This window comes from Gordionus sp. m RMFG-2023, chromosome 3 (genome assembly GCF_954871325.1).
Source record: "Gordionus sp. m RMFG-2023 chromosome 3, tfGorSpeb1-WG-v2, whole genome shotgun sequence".
NCBI lineage: Eukaryota > Metazoa > Nematomorpha > Gordioida > Chordodea > Parachordodidae > Gordionus > Gordionus sp. m RMFG-2023.
The window spans coordinates 50,032,518-50,050,284 of record NC_088777.1 but is presented as its reverse complement, the minus strand read 5'-3'; positions in this window follow the sequence as shown (position 1 = coordinate 50,050,284).

Genomic DNA, 17,767 nt, shown 5'->3' with positions numbered 1-17,767 from the left:
CATAGAATGAAGCATTAAAAATCCCATTTGTGAGGCTTCACTGGCATATATTTTTTTTAAATGTATACGAGCTTTAGTTGAGCAAATTTGCTCATCGATTGATAAGCATTCCTCTTTAGAAAGTGTATGAAACCTATCTTAAAAGTGTTTCACAATTGAGATTACTTTTATAAGCCTATTATGGCCTGGTTGACCTTTTGCTATAGAATTATTATTGTCATTAAATTGAAGAATGGATCGAATGCTTTCAAATTTAGTGATAGTCATTTTTATGAAATCATTTCCAATTACATCTTTCCATAGTCTCTTATGGATGATAAATGGACAATCGACATGAGAATATTAATCCCAATGAACTTCCTTAACTCCATGATAGAAATCTTTATAGGTATGTTAATATTTTTTAATGTTGCTTATTTGGTTGATTCAAGAACTACTAAATCTAGGAAATTATCTTTCAAAAAATATGATAAACATTGTTAGGGAGTATGAAAAGCCAGTATCCTGGATAAAGTGAACTTTTCATTGAATTTTAGATAATTTTTAGGGATATTTAAATTTTTTTCCTTCCATATTATATCTCTTTGTCTATTTATAATAGTAAAATTATCTGAAAATGTTGAATTATTATCCTCGTTATCGTGGCCATCTCCTAAAAAGCTGTCATCAGAAGAATAATCAGATGATGAAATCATATTAGAGTCTTAATAGTAACATACATATATATTCGATTAAAAAGTTTTTAATTAGACTTTTTTAAAATATAAAACGGAAAAGAATATAGGAATATTTTAGTTATCTGGTTTATATTTTTTTGAAAAATAATATCAGAGTATAATATTAAAAAAAATGTTATTAAATATTACGAAAAATGTCAATTTTGAAATATAGGGAACAACTAATATTAAATACTCTCACTTTAAATATAAGAATTTTTATTTAAAAAAATGTATATATAAGGAATGTTACTATAAGACACAATTAAAATTTTCGCGCCAAAATAATTTACGCGATAAAATAGGTCAGAAAATTCATGATGTGACTGATTAGTACTCATATGTAATAAAAAGAAAATATTGTATTCTTATCTAGATACGATTATTTTAGATCATGTATTTATATCTATTTACTTTTTAGGTCATAGATCTGTATTTAGATATATTTTAAAAATATCTTTTAAAATCTCTGGTATACATACATCCATGTTCTAATTTGGTTTAATCCACTCCGATTTAGCTTCTAGTCTTTTGAAAGAGCCCCAGATATACAAATGTTTGAACCACTCAATTTTGAAAAACCGATTGTTCTAACTCTCACAGTGGCTTTTGTCTTATCCTCGTCTCCTTTTAATGAACCTTCATAATTTTTCCCAAAATATGTCAGTACGTTTTTCTACATTTTGGCAGCACAGCAGGCTATTACCAATATTTAAAATATTTTGTTCATGACACTCAGCTAAAATAATTTCTATAGCTATTTATTTTGCAAATACTAAGATTTTTATTTTAAAGGATTAGTCTGTTCCTGAAAAATTCAATTTTTGCAATTACCTCAAATATAAAAAATATCATATTTATAATTTTACATATTCTCATTTACCAAATGTATAGGAATTAATGGATGTATAGATTTTAAAAGTTCCTTTAACTGATTCCTCTGATAGCATTAGGCCTATCACAAACTTGAATAAAATTTCGGATTTTGTGTGTCTGCACAAATTATTTATGAAAAAAAAAAATTTCTTATTTTGCCTCTTAGCACAAATTAATTTTTTAAACAAAATTCTAAATGAAAATTATATTCAATTCGCTTTTGTTTACGTTCATTAAACGAATTTCTCATTTTGGCAAATATCTAATTTCACAAATTTGCTACCGTCCTTAGGCATAAGATTTTTTATCCAATTTAGAAAATTCTTCCACAAAATTTTTAGAGAAATTTTTCCTGTCTACAGTTCTCATTTACAGGTTTAGATTTTAAGATGCACTTCCGTTTATATCAGAAGGATTGGTTTGGGTAGTTGTTAAGATTTTTTTCAGTTTGAATTTGATATATTTCGAGCATAATAATATTAATGAAGGCTGAGTGATTGCGTGGTCAAATACGATATGGACTTGACTGATATTTGACCAGTCAAATATGGTCAAATACGGTCATATTTAATTAAATATTTTTATGGCAGTATACTTTTAACAACATACAATTTATAAAATAAATACATATTATCAAATTTGTTAATATCTTAATTCATTCTTGAAATACTTGTTTCTATTGTCACTTTCGGTGGCAGAGTCACTTTCTGGTTTAATTGACTAATCATTTTCTTTTTGATAAGCTTATGAGTAGTCGAAGCTTTTAATCAATCTCTCTGTTCTTTGATAATACCCCAGAAGGACTAATTCCTTTCTGAACAAGAGGATTCATTGCTACTTCCGGTAAAGGGCAAAGTTGGCAAGCCCCTCCAACTAGCTTGATGTTGAAATCTGATTAATGATTTTAAATTTTACCGCCTTTCACATATTATGTTTATCAAAGATAACCGCTTTTACATAAAAAAATATATTGAGCAATTGTATCATTTCAAACATATTTATAAATTTTCCTTATGATGTAGAAGATTTGGGCTCTTAGAAGTAACATGTTGTTTGTAAATATAATATAATTTATATTTGTTGCATACATTTTATTGAAGAAGCCTACCTCGTTATACTAATTGTATTCAAAGTAGATGATTTTAAAAAAAAAATTTTTAATTTAATAATTTTTAATGGATATATGTGAATTAAAAAAATTTTGCTAGTTTAAGATCGTGGAAAAAATTTTTATCCCATATATATGGTTAAAGGCTGATTTGGATTTTAAAATTCTTTAAGCAGTTTTCTTAGACTCATTATCCATAATTAAATAATACCATTTAGTAAGATTTAATTCTTCAATTATATATTTTTTTTTGAATTGCCGGGATTGGATATTTTAAAAACTTATAAAATTCGGGAGCCGGTCACATTAGGATAAAATTTATAACGCCTTATTTAATTTATTTCTCCACCCATCTAAAACAATGGATATATAGTGAACTAAATGTATTCAACCACCTTCACTGCTATATTCTTTTAAAAACTATATCTAGGAGAGGTATTTCGACTATGTAAAGTTATAATTATAAATATGGCATACTCTTTCAAAAAAAAAGAACTCTTTTATACATGGATTTTCGGTGGTTAAAAATTGCATATAATTATAAAATATAAATAATAATTTTTAGGGGTTTATATCAGAAGAATTTTAGTTCAGTTAAACGATAAGTAAATTACATCCCCATAAAAAACTTTCTTTTTTTTTAAAAAAATATTTAGAAACTGAAAAAATTATTTTCTAAGGAATATTCATATTACATTTTCTTCATTAAAGGTATTAATACTGGAGTTTGGCAAGCCGTGCAAGGTCAAATAAAATAAAATATATCACATAATTATGTTATATATATTTTCATTATATTATGTTTAAAATTAAGTTTTTTAAGGAAATTGTATCTATATTTTTTAAAATTTAAATTAACAAGAAAATTTCAAATTAAAAGTCACATTTAATAAAATTAATATAAATCGATAGTTTCATTTCCTAATAAATATTAATTTAAGTTTTTTTAAAAATAAAATTCCATTATCTTTGATGATTATATTTATTAATAAACTCTTGAATTGGCAAATTTTTTTAAAAAATACCCTATATTTTTTACATCTTCATAAAAGTATTTGATATAAATATACATAGTTTAATTAATTGTATATCATGAATCACACATATATAGAATCAAATATCTGTTCAGAATTCGATTATAAACCATTAACATATATTTCAACGATAATATATTTAGATTTGACCCCTATTGTAGCAATTATAGGTGTTGTAGGAAATGGACTAGGTTTAATACTTTCATGCCTATACTCAAATCTTTCATACAAAATAACCCGAAAAAAATTTGAAAGTGGTAATGATATCATCTTAACAAAATATTTCTACATATCTAATATAATTATATGCATATTTCTGATACCATGGCCTATACTCGATTCAGATGCAATTAACAATGGAAAAAAATTATGGCTTAATAATATTTGGAACCGTTATATCATTCATTTTCATATACCTTTATTAAAAGCATTTTTGATATACAGCTTTCTGATATCTTTGTTGTTTGCTATAGATCAATTTATAGCAGTAACATTTCCGTACAAATATAAAACTTATTGCAACGCAAAAACTATTAAATGGGGGTTAATGATGTGCATTTTCCATTCAATAATTTGGTGTATGCCTATTGCAATTTTATACAAATTGAACGTTATTTATTGTCCCCACAAAATTAACCTTAATTCTGTTTATTCATCTGCAGGCACGACCTATCTAATATATGTAAGAACCTATTTTTTTCCTGCAGAGGTCAGCGCTTGGAAACAAAATCTATGGACGGGTTATCTAATTGTAAGAGTGTTCGCAACCAAAATTATCCCTTTCTTTGTGACAATAATTTTACATTTTTTGACAATAAAAAGAAGAAGAAAAATTGCTAATAGCTATCTTCATGGAGGAATCACAACAAGTCCCCCCAAAAATTTAAGATCATGCAATGTCGCAGTAATAGAGAAATCGGTGGTTCAGCATGTACAAAGTGGATCTAATACAGTTTTGAAATCGAATTCTAACCCATCTAAGAATCAAGTAGATTTGAGAGAAAATTTAACCATGACGGAAAGTAGAAAACAAGAAATTAATAGAAGATTAAAAATGAACATTCTCTTTATAATCCAATTCATATTATTCATGTTGCCCACATCAATTTTTTTAATATTGGGCGCAATCGCTCAAAGAAATCCTAGTATAGATCTTTCATATTCAGCTTGGTCATTTGCCTATTTTTTAGAATATTTATTTGTAAGCCTGACCTTTTATATTAATCTTTTATTTAACAAAAATTATAGGGCTTACGTATTCCATACTATTAAGTCTTATAGGACAAATTTTCAAATAGTGTTGGAAAAATTATGTTTTTTAAAAAATTTATATGACAAAATAAAAAATATTTTACTTATTTGTAAGGGGGGTTTAGGCAAATTTTTTTTTAAAAACTTAAAATAGGAAAAATTTAATTAAGGTAGAAATCACTGTTCATGTATGGAGTATGTATCTACCCTGGCAATATCAGACAGAATGTCGTGAATTTCTAAATCACCCCTTAATTTATATATAAATTTTTAAAAATAATATCATATAATTTTTATGGCCAAAGAAGTCTTAAATTTTTTTTTATGAATAATGTTTAAATATAACATAGTACGAATATTAAACCTAACCAATCATTTGATATAATCGGGAACAATTAATGTCTTTTTATAATATCTGTAGTTTTATAAAAATAGTGGAAAAGCATCTATGGCTTAGTCGGTAAGTGCGTGGATCACTAATCCTATAGTTATGGTTTCGAATCTAGGAAAGCCGGGTTCTATAAAAATAGGCCAGATTTAGATAATGTAAAAATAAGGATTTTTGCGCATATCTGGCAGAAATAATTAGACATTTATTTGCCAAATCTTAGTTAATATGTTAATGGGGCCGTTTTGAAGAATCAACCCATATCGGCTTTTTTTAAACTCTTTTTTATTTAGAAATCGACAAGTTAGTTCTCTATTAGGGAAGATAGTATTTTTTTTTTAAAATGGCAACATGTTGACTATATGATAAAAACATCAACCAAATTTTACACTGTAGGAACCATAAGTACAATTCATATGAAATCAGTTGTTTTTTTTTGTTTTCAAAATTAAAAAGTATGTTATAGATGATTTAAATTTTTTTTAAAAAAAATTTGCTAAAAGGGAGTCTATGAAGCGTAGTCCCGTATTTTTTCTAAACCTCTTAATCACACATTTATTATATATTTATATAATAAATAAAAAAATGTCATAATTTTGTTTGTATTATAATATTATGGTCAATAATCACATTTTGTATTTGAAATTCTATAAACTTCATTTATATTCTTGATTTAATTTTATCGTCAATTTAATCTATTATACTTTTGTATACTATATATAACATATATTATATGTATTTTAAATATTAATAATTAATTTAAAATATACATTTTCGATATTATTTTCCCTAAAAATTTGCCTTCAAATTGGCCATCGAAGAATAACGCTTGAAATAGAAAATTACTCTCGGTTCGATAAAATAATCTAGTTAAATTCCATATCAAAGAATGAATAATGAATCAGTAAATAACCCATAATTTAATAAAAATTGTAGTGTATATATTGTAGTATTTTCAAGTTCAATCTTAAGCGAAGGGGAAGGGGAGTGGCAAGAGAAAATTTTCATTCAGAAATTATACTATTCTCATATATATCATTGCGTATACAAATATTAGATATATATATCATTATAAACAATAATTTGAAAGAAGAATAAGTATAAAAGTTGATGGTTTTTTATAAATATATTTATATTAAAAAATGTTAAAGAAAATGTTTAAAAAATATAACATCAAAGGGCCCTACAATAAGTGATATTATCTCTAATAAAATTTATGTGGAAACTAACTTATAAGCCTACAATCCTCTCTTACTAGCCAAATCCTGGCTAAACCTGTAAGTTCAACTATGTAAGAAGATATATGTAAAAATTATCAAAACTAATATATTAATTTCATAATCCATAACTATAATTAATCTGTAAATTATTAATTAAAATATTTAAGTTTCCAAGAGGAAGATTTTGTTACAATAAGCAATCCAAACGCTACGAAGAGAGATAGGGTTAAATTGTTAAAAAGTTATAGGTTTAGGATTAATAAATATATACACTGTGTTCCAATCGAACTGATACACATTTGATTTTAGCAATTAATTTGTCAATTCTAAAGATAATTCAATCTATTGATAAAGATAGGGATAAATTATATTTTCTGAATATTTCAACCGATTCTATTAACAGAGTCCAAAATTATGCACATTCAAAATAGGACAAAATATCAATATTTAAGATTAATTTGAGTCAAATGTTATACTAGCAATCGACTGGCTGCAACTTGTTTTCCCCTCATTGACTATTATTTTGGCAGATTTACTAGTGGAGTTTATGTAAACAGATTTTCATCCTTGAACCATATAAAATGAACAAACCCTTGAGGGTATTTTAGAAGTTGTCTGGTACATACCAGACGGGCAATATTATTCGCATCATTTGGGTCCTGGGCTTGTTTCTTTTTTGAAACTTTCTGCTGCAGCTCTTTGGGAATAATTCAATTCAGTGCGAAATACCAGTTCTTGATATTTTTCCAATTGTTCTGTGGGTTCCAGGTTGGTCATCTTTACTCAATACGAGTGTTTCAACAAAATCAACATTATATTACTTTACAGATTCGGTAGCATTAATTTTAGCAATAAATCGATTCAAGACTGCGATGGACCAGTTCCTGTTAGGAATACTTTCGAAAACCTTTTGACTCCTAATTTTTTTTTGTCTTAAAGTTATAATTAAACTCGAGTCATCTTTATTGAAAACAATTTTTTTTTTACCATCGGCTACTTAAATATAAAGTTTAATTTAATAAAAAATTTATATATTAAAAATGTCCAATTTTATTTGTACAACCTTGAATGTGCATAACTTTGAACTCTGTTTATAGGATTTTATGCAATATGAAACAAAAATTGAATATTAATCCCTCTGTCAATCTTTAAACTTTATTGAGTTCTTTCTAATATTGCTACAAAGAGAGTATCAATTCAATTGGAACACAGTTTTTATTTTTTAAAAAAATAATATGATTTAACGAAGTTATCCAAAGTTAATTTTATGGTTATATCGTCATCAAATTTTTAGCTAAATTTCATAATCTTTTAGAAAAATAATCTATAAAAATTAAATAAAAAAAATTATAGATTAAAATGTCTGTTATATTATATGATATCACATTCATTAACTTGTCGTATTTCCTACTTCCATTTTTTTTTTAATCCAATGAAAATATTACTAGTTAAAATATTATTCAAATATATATTCAACAAATCTATTATTTTAAGTGATATTCAATCAAATTAAAAGCAGCAAAGATACCAACTAAATATTAAGAAATATAATAATACTTTTTTACATGGAATTTTTCTTTTAAAAATAATAAGTATCATTATATCTCTCCTTTTCTAAGCCCCAAATTCAGTAAATTACTTTGTTGTCAGAGTATGAGCGCAAAAAGACTGATGCTTGTTTAAAATTTTCTGATCCAATCCAATATGTTTCCACTGGCCATTAGATAATATTTAAGAATTATTAATGATTATAAATTTTTCCCGCATTCAACATATTTTATTTGTCAAAGATAACCGCTTTTACATAAAAAAAGTTTATTTAGCAGTTGTATTTAGATCATTTTTTTTTCAAATTTCAAACATATTTATAAAGTATTTCTTATGATGGAGAAAATATTGGGCCTTGGCAACAATTGAATAACATGTTGTTTCTAAATATAATATAATTTGTATTTGTTGAATACATTTTATTGAAGAAGACTACCTCGTTAAACTAATTGTACTCAAAGTAGATGATATGGCATTTAGATTTCTGTAGCTGGAAAATTTTATAAAAAAATTTAATAATTTTAATATAATTGATATATATGTGAAATAAATACCGTTGCTCGTTTAAAATCCCGGAAAAAATATCCCATATTTAAAATAGTTAAAATGCTAATTTGAATTTTAAAATTCTCTAAGCACTTTTTTTAGCCTCATTAGCCATAAATAAAGAATACCATTTTGTAAAATTTATATCTTCAAATTATAATTTTTTTTTAAATTGCTGGGAAATGGATAATTTAAAAACTTATAAAATACGGGAACCGGTACCATTAGGATAAAATTTATAATGCTTTTATTTCGAATATTTCTCCACACAACTCAAGCTATCGGTAAATGAGAAACTTTATGTACTATATCCGCCACCTTCACTACTATATTCTTTTAAAGCTATATCTAGGAGAGGTATTTAGACTTGGGGGTACGATATAAATAGAGCGTACTCCTTCAAAAAAAGGAACTCTTTTATATATGGATTTTCGGTGATTAAGAATTGCAAGAATAAGTTTATTTTAAATTACAATTTATCAGGGATTAAAGGTCAGGATAGGATTATATCACAACAATTTTGTTTGGTTTAAGCGATAAGTAAGTAAGGATGAAAATAATGTCTCTTATAATAATTTATCGCTTGTTTTTTTTATTACAAGAAAATTCGAATAACTATTAAAAAATTATATTATGTTCTTCTTGTTGACATGAAAGTAAATTGTATATATATAACAAAGGTTAATCCTTTTTCTTTGTTAATTAAAATTATATACATAGATACCATATCCTTAAAACTTAATCTTAAACATGATATATGATGAAAATTACAACATAATTATATGATATTTTTTATTTTATTTAACCGGGCAATTGTCCGACTTGCCAACCCTAATATTTATACCTTTATTGAAGAACGTGTGATATGAATATTCATAGAAAATAATTTTTCTTATTTTAAGTATATTTCATATTCTAGTTTCTAAAAAAAAGAGTTGTACATAGAAAATGAGGAGGGAGGGGGGTAGAGGAGCAATTTTTGGGCCAATTTTTGGTGGGTACTTATTTTCCATGGCCCCAATTTCTGGGGGTGAACTACAATATTTTGGGGGGTACATGTTTTCCATGTCCCCAATTTCTGGGGGTGAAGGACAATATTTTGATTACTTTTATAGATTTAATTGAATTATGATCAACTAGACGCTTTCTAATTAGAGTCATATTTATTAAAATTAAGATAAATCGATATTTTCACTTCTTATAAATATTATAGGTTTTAATTGTTTTTGATAATTAAATTTATTAATAAACTATGGAATTCAGGCATATTTTTCAAACAATCTCATATATCTTGCTAAAAAAAAATTCATTTATTTTATAATTAATTCTTTCTAATAAAGTATAAAATTCAAGCAAATTTTTCAAACAAATACCCTGTATATATATCCTGCATCTTCATAAAACTATTTGATACAATTTAAATAATATAATTAATTTTATAGCATGAATTATACATATATGGAATCAAATAACTGTTCAGAACTCGATTATAAACCATTAACATATATTTCAACGATAATATATTTAGATTTGACCCCTATTGTAGAATTATAGGCGTTATAGGAAATGGGATAGGTCTAATACTTTCATACCTAGACTCAAATTATTCAAACAAAATAACCCGGAAAAAATTTGAAAGAGGTAATGATATCTTAACAAAATCTTTCTATATAGTTAATATAATTATATGTATATTTTGATAACATGGCCTATACTCGATTCAGATGCAATAAACTTTGAAAAAAAATTATGGCTTAATTATATTTGGAACCGTTATATCATTCATTTTCATATACCTTTATTAAAAGCATTTTTGATATACAGCTTTATGATATCTTTATTGTTTGCTATAGACCAATTTATAGCAATAACATGTCCATACAAATATAAAACTTATTGCAACGCGAAGACAATTAAATGGGGGTTAATAGTATGCTTTTTCCATTCAATAATTTGGTGTATGCCTATTGCAATTTTATATAAATTAAACGTTATTTATTGTCCACACAAAATTGACCATAATTCTGCTTATTCACCTGCAGGCGCGACCTATCTAATATATGTTAGAACCTATTTTTATCCAGCCGAGGCCAGCACATGGAAACAAAATCTATGGACGGGTTATCTAATAATGAGAGTGTTTGCAACCAAAATTATCCCTTTCTTTGTCACAATTATTTTACATTTTTTAGTGATAAGAAGAAGGAGAAAAATTGCTAATAGCCATTTTAATAGAGGAATCAGTTCCCGCAAAAATTTAAAATCAAGCAATATTGTAGTAATAGAGAAATCTGTGAATCAGCAATCGCAAAGCGTATCTAATTTAGTCTTGAAATCTAATTCTAACCATCTAAGAATCGAGTAGATTTGAGAGAAAATTTAACCATGACGGAAAGTAGAAAACAAGAAATTAATAGAAGATTAAAAATGAACATTCTCTTTATAATCCAATTCATATTATTCATGTTGCCCACTTCAATTTTTTATATATTGGGAGCAATCGCTCAACGAAATCCGACTTTAGATCTTTCATATTCAGCTTGGTCATTTACATATTTTTTAGAATATTTATTTGTAAGCCTGACCTTTTATATCAATCTTTTATTTAACAAAGATTATAAAGCTTACGTATATTCCATACTATTATGTCTTGTAAAACAAATTTTAAAATAATGCTGGAAAAATTTATTTAAATTTATTTAACAAAAAATAATATTACAATCTGGGTTTTTAGCCTATTTTTTTAGAACTTAAAATATTTATAGCGTGCATTTTTTTTTTTAAAATTTTGATCGAAAGTTTTAATTTATGGCCGAAATCGTTGTTCAACATGTATGGAGTTTATAACCTACCCTGGAAATATCAGACGTGACCTTCTAAATCACCCCTTAATTTATATTGAATTTTTTTTATTATATAGATTTTTTTTCATATAATTTTATAAATAAACAATTATTTTATGTCGAAAAGCGTCTGAATTTTTGCGATTAATGTTAAATATAACACAGTACGATATTTATGATCCAACCAATATCTATTTATAATATTGTATTTTTAAAAAAAATAGTCGAAAAATCATCTGTGGTCTAGTCACTCGAAATTTATGTAGTTGCATCTTTTTCTTGGGAGGGTGTTGAAAAATATTACATTAAATATTTCCGTTCTTTATCTCCAATTAATATTACCATTAAACTTTGAAAGCGCATCGACTAATACTGTCTCAATTAATTCTTCTATTTTTCCTAAACGATCATAGCTGAGAAGAAATTATGATCTATTTTGAGATATTTGCTAATTCTATATCAATTTTTTCTTTATTTTTTGTAAAACTAAACTTGTCTTGAATTGAAATAAATGAATTAAATAAACTTAATAAATTAAAAAAATTTTTAATATAAATAGAAACCTTAAAAATATAATTGAATCAAAGTGTATCTATTAAATGTGTCTATGAATAAATACATGTACTAGTTACTTTATTATAAAAGTAAAATAAAATACAACATTTTTATCTTTAGATATCTAACAACTCTGATATAATATATTACTATTAGGGCTTTAACTATTAAAGACATGATTTAGTGGAAAGTATTCCAGCATGTGTATAATTCTTACAAGCTCTCTAATTTTGAATCAATTTTCTCCATCGATTATATTAAATATTAATTAAAGTAATCTCGACAGTTTATTTTTTGGTGTTTTTTAATATTTAAAACTAATCAACTTCATTCTATAGTTAAAACTAATGAAACATACTAGAGCGCATCATAAATTAGTTTTAATTGATTGGTTTCCTTTGAAGCTTAAGCAAGCTATATATTTACATAAATTCTTTTATATATTAACTATTAAATCTATCTGTCAGGACTACACATATATTATGGCGTCAAATTGACAAGCATAATGATGCTTAGCTTCTAAATTTCAATTTAGTATCCCCCCCCCCCCAAAAAAAAAAAATTGCGAATTTATCTATATTATCAAAATTTGCATTAAGAGAACAACTGTAATTCCAGTTCGAGAAATTTTTTAAATTATTTAAGAAATCAGTGTAATTGTTAAATCATAAATTTTATGCTGAGAAAATAAAAATAATAGAATTATAATATTTAGGTGGTTCTTTTTGTTTAAATGATTTTTAAGTTAGCATTTCATTAACTCTTTAGAACCCAGTTGAGTCAAGGTTGTAAAAGTATGTGTTGTAATTTTGTATTTTTGTTATATAATATAATGATATATATAAAATGTCAATCAAAAGTGATATTTTGAAATTAGTTTTTTTTAGTGGAGATTATTGTAAAAAAAATGATCACATTTTTAAGGAAGCTCTGTCTTCAGATATAATGTATTTGTTTAATGAAAAATAAAGTATGTATAATCGATCGTTTTATGATGCAGATTATATATATAATATTAATAATTTTTCAGTGCATCAGCGTATTTCTTAGTATAAACGAGGTTATAAAAATTTGAGTCTGTATAGTTATAATAATATTATATACAATATAAAGTATATATTAGATTGATTAGAATTTTAATTAGCTTTTCGCAAAAAAAAAAATAAATAACATCGTTGAAATTTATATAAAAGAAATTATTTATCAAACCATCCAAATTAAAAAATTAATATTTGACAATAGTAAAAAAAAATTTAAAAATTTTTACAAGGAAAAAAAGATGTGAAATTTTTTTCGGAATTTTCTTTTGCAATGTTTGATGAATATGATTATAATATGTTTAATTAAAATATATATATATAAATTTATTAATTAATCAAACACCTTTTTAAGTATTTATGCCTACAATTGTTATTAAAATTTATTCTTGTTTTAAAGTTCGAATCCTTGATTAAAAACATAGGGATAATAGTAAATGGAATAGGAGGTAGAGGGGGGGAGGGGTCTGAAATTCTCTCTCCTTACCAAATTGATAAAAATTATTCCTTTACTATACGCTTTCTTTCATTTAAATTATTGGGATAATTTATGAAACTAAAATTAAATATTTTAAAACTATCGGATAAGGAAGTACCTGCCTTCGAAATAAGGCTATCCTCAGTTTCCTTAAGGTTATTAAATTGCGTTTTTTTTATTAACGGTATATATTATACATGTGGGCAAATTTATGTGATAAATTTTTAAAATATAATAATGTATAATATTATAATAATTAATGTGGCTTGGATAAAGGCTCTTTCGGATATATATAACCCAGCAGAAAATAATAGTTATATATATATACTTATTTTTAAACCGGGTTTCAAACCGAACCGAACCGCCAAACCGGAATAAACCGTTATAATTTTCTGAATTCTAACCAAACCGTTATAAAGAAAATATAAAAATTAAAACCGGTTTAAACCGGTTTTTAAACGTTTTTAAAAAATTATGAATTTTAAATTATTAATTTACAAATTAAAATTTTAATTTTCCTTGGGGGGAAATTTTTAAATTCGTGATTTCTTTTCAGATTAAAATTTTTTTTACTTAAGTTTATTGTTTTTACTTTAAATACTCAATTTAATAGAGATTAGTCAAATTACCAGTTAATTAGATAAGATATAATCTTAAAATCACCAAAACTATTCTTGGTTAAATTAACATGTTTATTCTTATATATATATTAGATATTAATTAGCTTTTATAATAATACTTGATAATAATTTAGGGAAAAATCATATAATTTCTACCATTAATAACTAACATCTAATAAAAATCATATACTGATTTTATTTGAAGAAAAAGAGGCCAAAAACATCTTTTTTAAAACTTGGAACTTGATAATAATCATAATAATGAAACTCTAGATACTATACCGTGTTCATAAGATAATATTGATAAAGATTTTGAAGATTTATTTAAGTCGGAATGCCTTAATAAGAATAATTCTCAGGGAGAAAATTATGATAAATATATAGAAATAAAATTATATTATTCGGTCATTTGATAATATAGAGAGATAAGAAAAAGATACTAATCTTTTGAATTATTGGGAAAATGTAAAGAACAGTATGCCAGAACTTTATAAGTTAGCTTATATTGTGCTAGCAGTTCCAGCTACGCAGGTATTCATAGATAGAACATTTTTATAGCCTTAAGTTTATACTCTTTTGGCAGAGAACTAATTTAAATCCTGAAATATGAGAAAATATTTTAGTTAACCGTTCTAATTCTCTTTTTAAACATAAATAGTTTTAAATTTCATAATGTTTATGTGTTATTTTATTCCTCACTATATTTGCGCATGTTTGTTTTTTTATCTTATTTATTTATGAAATAAAAAAAATTATTTTGTCTAATTTATATTTACTAAGTTTAATATCTATTAGATTTTCATGGTTAAATTAAATAAGAAAAATATAAATATAAGTTAAAAAGATTTTTCTCTAAGATTAATGTATATGGTTAATGATTAATTTTTTTTTCAACTTTATCAAAACCGGAACAAACCGAAAAGAACCGTTATAAATTATAAACCGAACCAATATAATTTTTTTCAAAAAAAAAACCCGGAATGGAACAAAACCTTTATAAAATTTTATACTAAAAACCGAAACTAACCGAACCGCTATACTTAACGGTTCGAAACCCTGAACTTAAAACTAAATTTTAAATAATTAAATTTATAAATAGATTCTATTATTTCTTCTTTCCGTGCCAATCCAGAGGCTTAGCTAATATTTACTAATTGAGCATTTTTCCCTCTACACTAATCTTAACGTTACATTTTAAGGCTTTATGCCGGCGGGTCCCACTCTCTGTGAAACAGAGGGAAAGAGTGAGCCTAACGAAGGGAACCGTGCTTGTTTTAAAATATGAACCAGAAAAGAATGTAAAAAATTATCCCTTGGCCAATACTGTGGATAGAAAGCTTCTTTTCATTTATTTTTCTTTGATCCGAGAAATAGGAAGCAATATATGAAAATATTGTCATATATAAAAAGAACGGACATCTTTATATTGTGATTCTTGGCCCTGGAGAAATCCATAATAGCGTCTGGTGTTCCTATAATATTTAGCATTAAAAAAATAAATTTGCTATAAAAATATTTTAAAGAAGAAAGACAATTTGCAATTTAATAATTTTCATTATCAAATTTTAAAACCATTTAAGTATTATATCGTATAAAAATTATGTTTAAAATTTCGAACGTCAAAATATATTTGCTGGGATCTGCAGATTTCTGATTTATATATATATAGGCACTCTATTAAAACCTAAATTAATTCAGTGAAAGACCTTAGTTGCTTTTTTTTCTTACTCTGAAAATTTTAAATTTTGTCGATACTAAGAAGTAGAATAACTATTTATTTACATCGGAAGGGTGGGGGACTTATTATATGAAATTTGTTTTAACAGGATATAAAAGAAACTGACCTGACATTCCAAAACAGAAACATTGCCCTAATAATACGTGGGTCCTTTTAGCTTTTACTTGATACACATGTTGAGATATTATACTAAAAAAAAATTTAGCCCCCCATCTACCCCAAAGACTTAGTAGAGAGAGATGAAACTCGATGTAATCATTTAATCTCTTTATTAAACTTCCATTTGTTGTCCGTCTTGTAGTATTGTTAAATGGCTCATTTTGAGACGATTTTTACGGCTAACTCAATGTTTTATTCAAAAAAAATATTAGGCAAACCTTAAGATTTTTCTCATAGATGGCACAAAGGTTTGGACATCTATTAGCGAAATCTCGAGGCCTAGCCGTTTAATAACACTACCATGTTGACCTAATGTTTAAAATTCAATTACTACCCCACCCCCCTTTCCAAAAAAAACTAGAATTATTAAAACTCATTAAGAGCATCGATTTAATTATTTCTATTGAAAAATTCAGTGAGGCTTAAAATTTTAAGCGTTTAAATTTTGATTCTGTGCGAATAATGTGTAAGTCTCTTTTTGTTATATGAAAACTCTAAGGTTTTTATGATTCTAGATGACATCTCTATCAATGAAACACAAAAAAATTTATTCTTTTATTTTAATATATTTTTATCAATATTTATTTCTTATTCTTATTAATTAGATTATTTTTATACATCATTTTCATTTCATTATCAACGGGTAACTATAAACTTCTAATGAATAATATGTAGTGCTCTAAACATTTCTAAAAAGACAGAAATGGAACACGTTCATGTTTATTCAAAATTTTATGATAAATTAATATAAATAAATGTCTTATATTTTTAAACACAATATATTAACCATGTTGAAAAATCATATTTTTTTATTTTGATAATATAAATATAAATACAATATAATATAATATTGTGAATAAAAAGATATTTATATTTATAAAAAAATTTTTTATTAATTTTTAATAACAATTGTTTTTCAAAATTTTTATCTGATAGACAGAAACGCTTGGCAGTTAATAGCATTAACTATACTTCTCTTTTTTTCTTTACAATGTAATATATATTTTTATTAAAAAGTTTCAAAAGTTTCATATTTATAATTTGAATAAAATTCAATAAAAGGTCAAGTTATATAAAAATATAAAAATCTTTATTTTTTTTTAAAAAAAAGTAATAAAATACTGTAATGTAATATTTAAAAAAAAAGAGAAAGAACAAGTGGAGGTGCATCTAGGTTATAGCAACATGGATTGATATACTATGCGACCTACAAATTTCCATTGAGATACGTTGGCATAGGTAAAAACCTTCTTGAGGTTCCCCCGAAATTAAACGCATCTTTTGGCCGAATGCCTTGATAAATTCCAATGCTCTAGGTCCAATAGTATCGATTGTGTCAGAAACAATCGGGATTAAAGTAATATTGGGAATAAAAACGGGCTCTACAGTGGCAGATGAGGGGATTGCGGTATTATACTTGCAGTGAAATGAGTTTAATTTTTAATACAAGTATATTTTTGATATTTTTACAAACTACTATTATTTTAAGATATAACATACAAACAGGTGGTGCGACAATAATATATAAAATCTTAATTGCTTTGATCATATCACTCTGGTTCTTATTTTATAGTTACATTATTTCTAATATGGCATCCCTACCGTGTAAATAACTTAAGGCTTCAATATATTTGCATAATATCTTCTCTA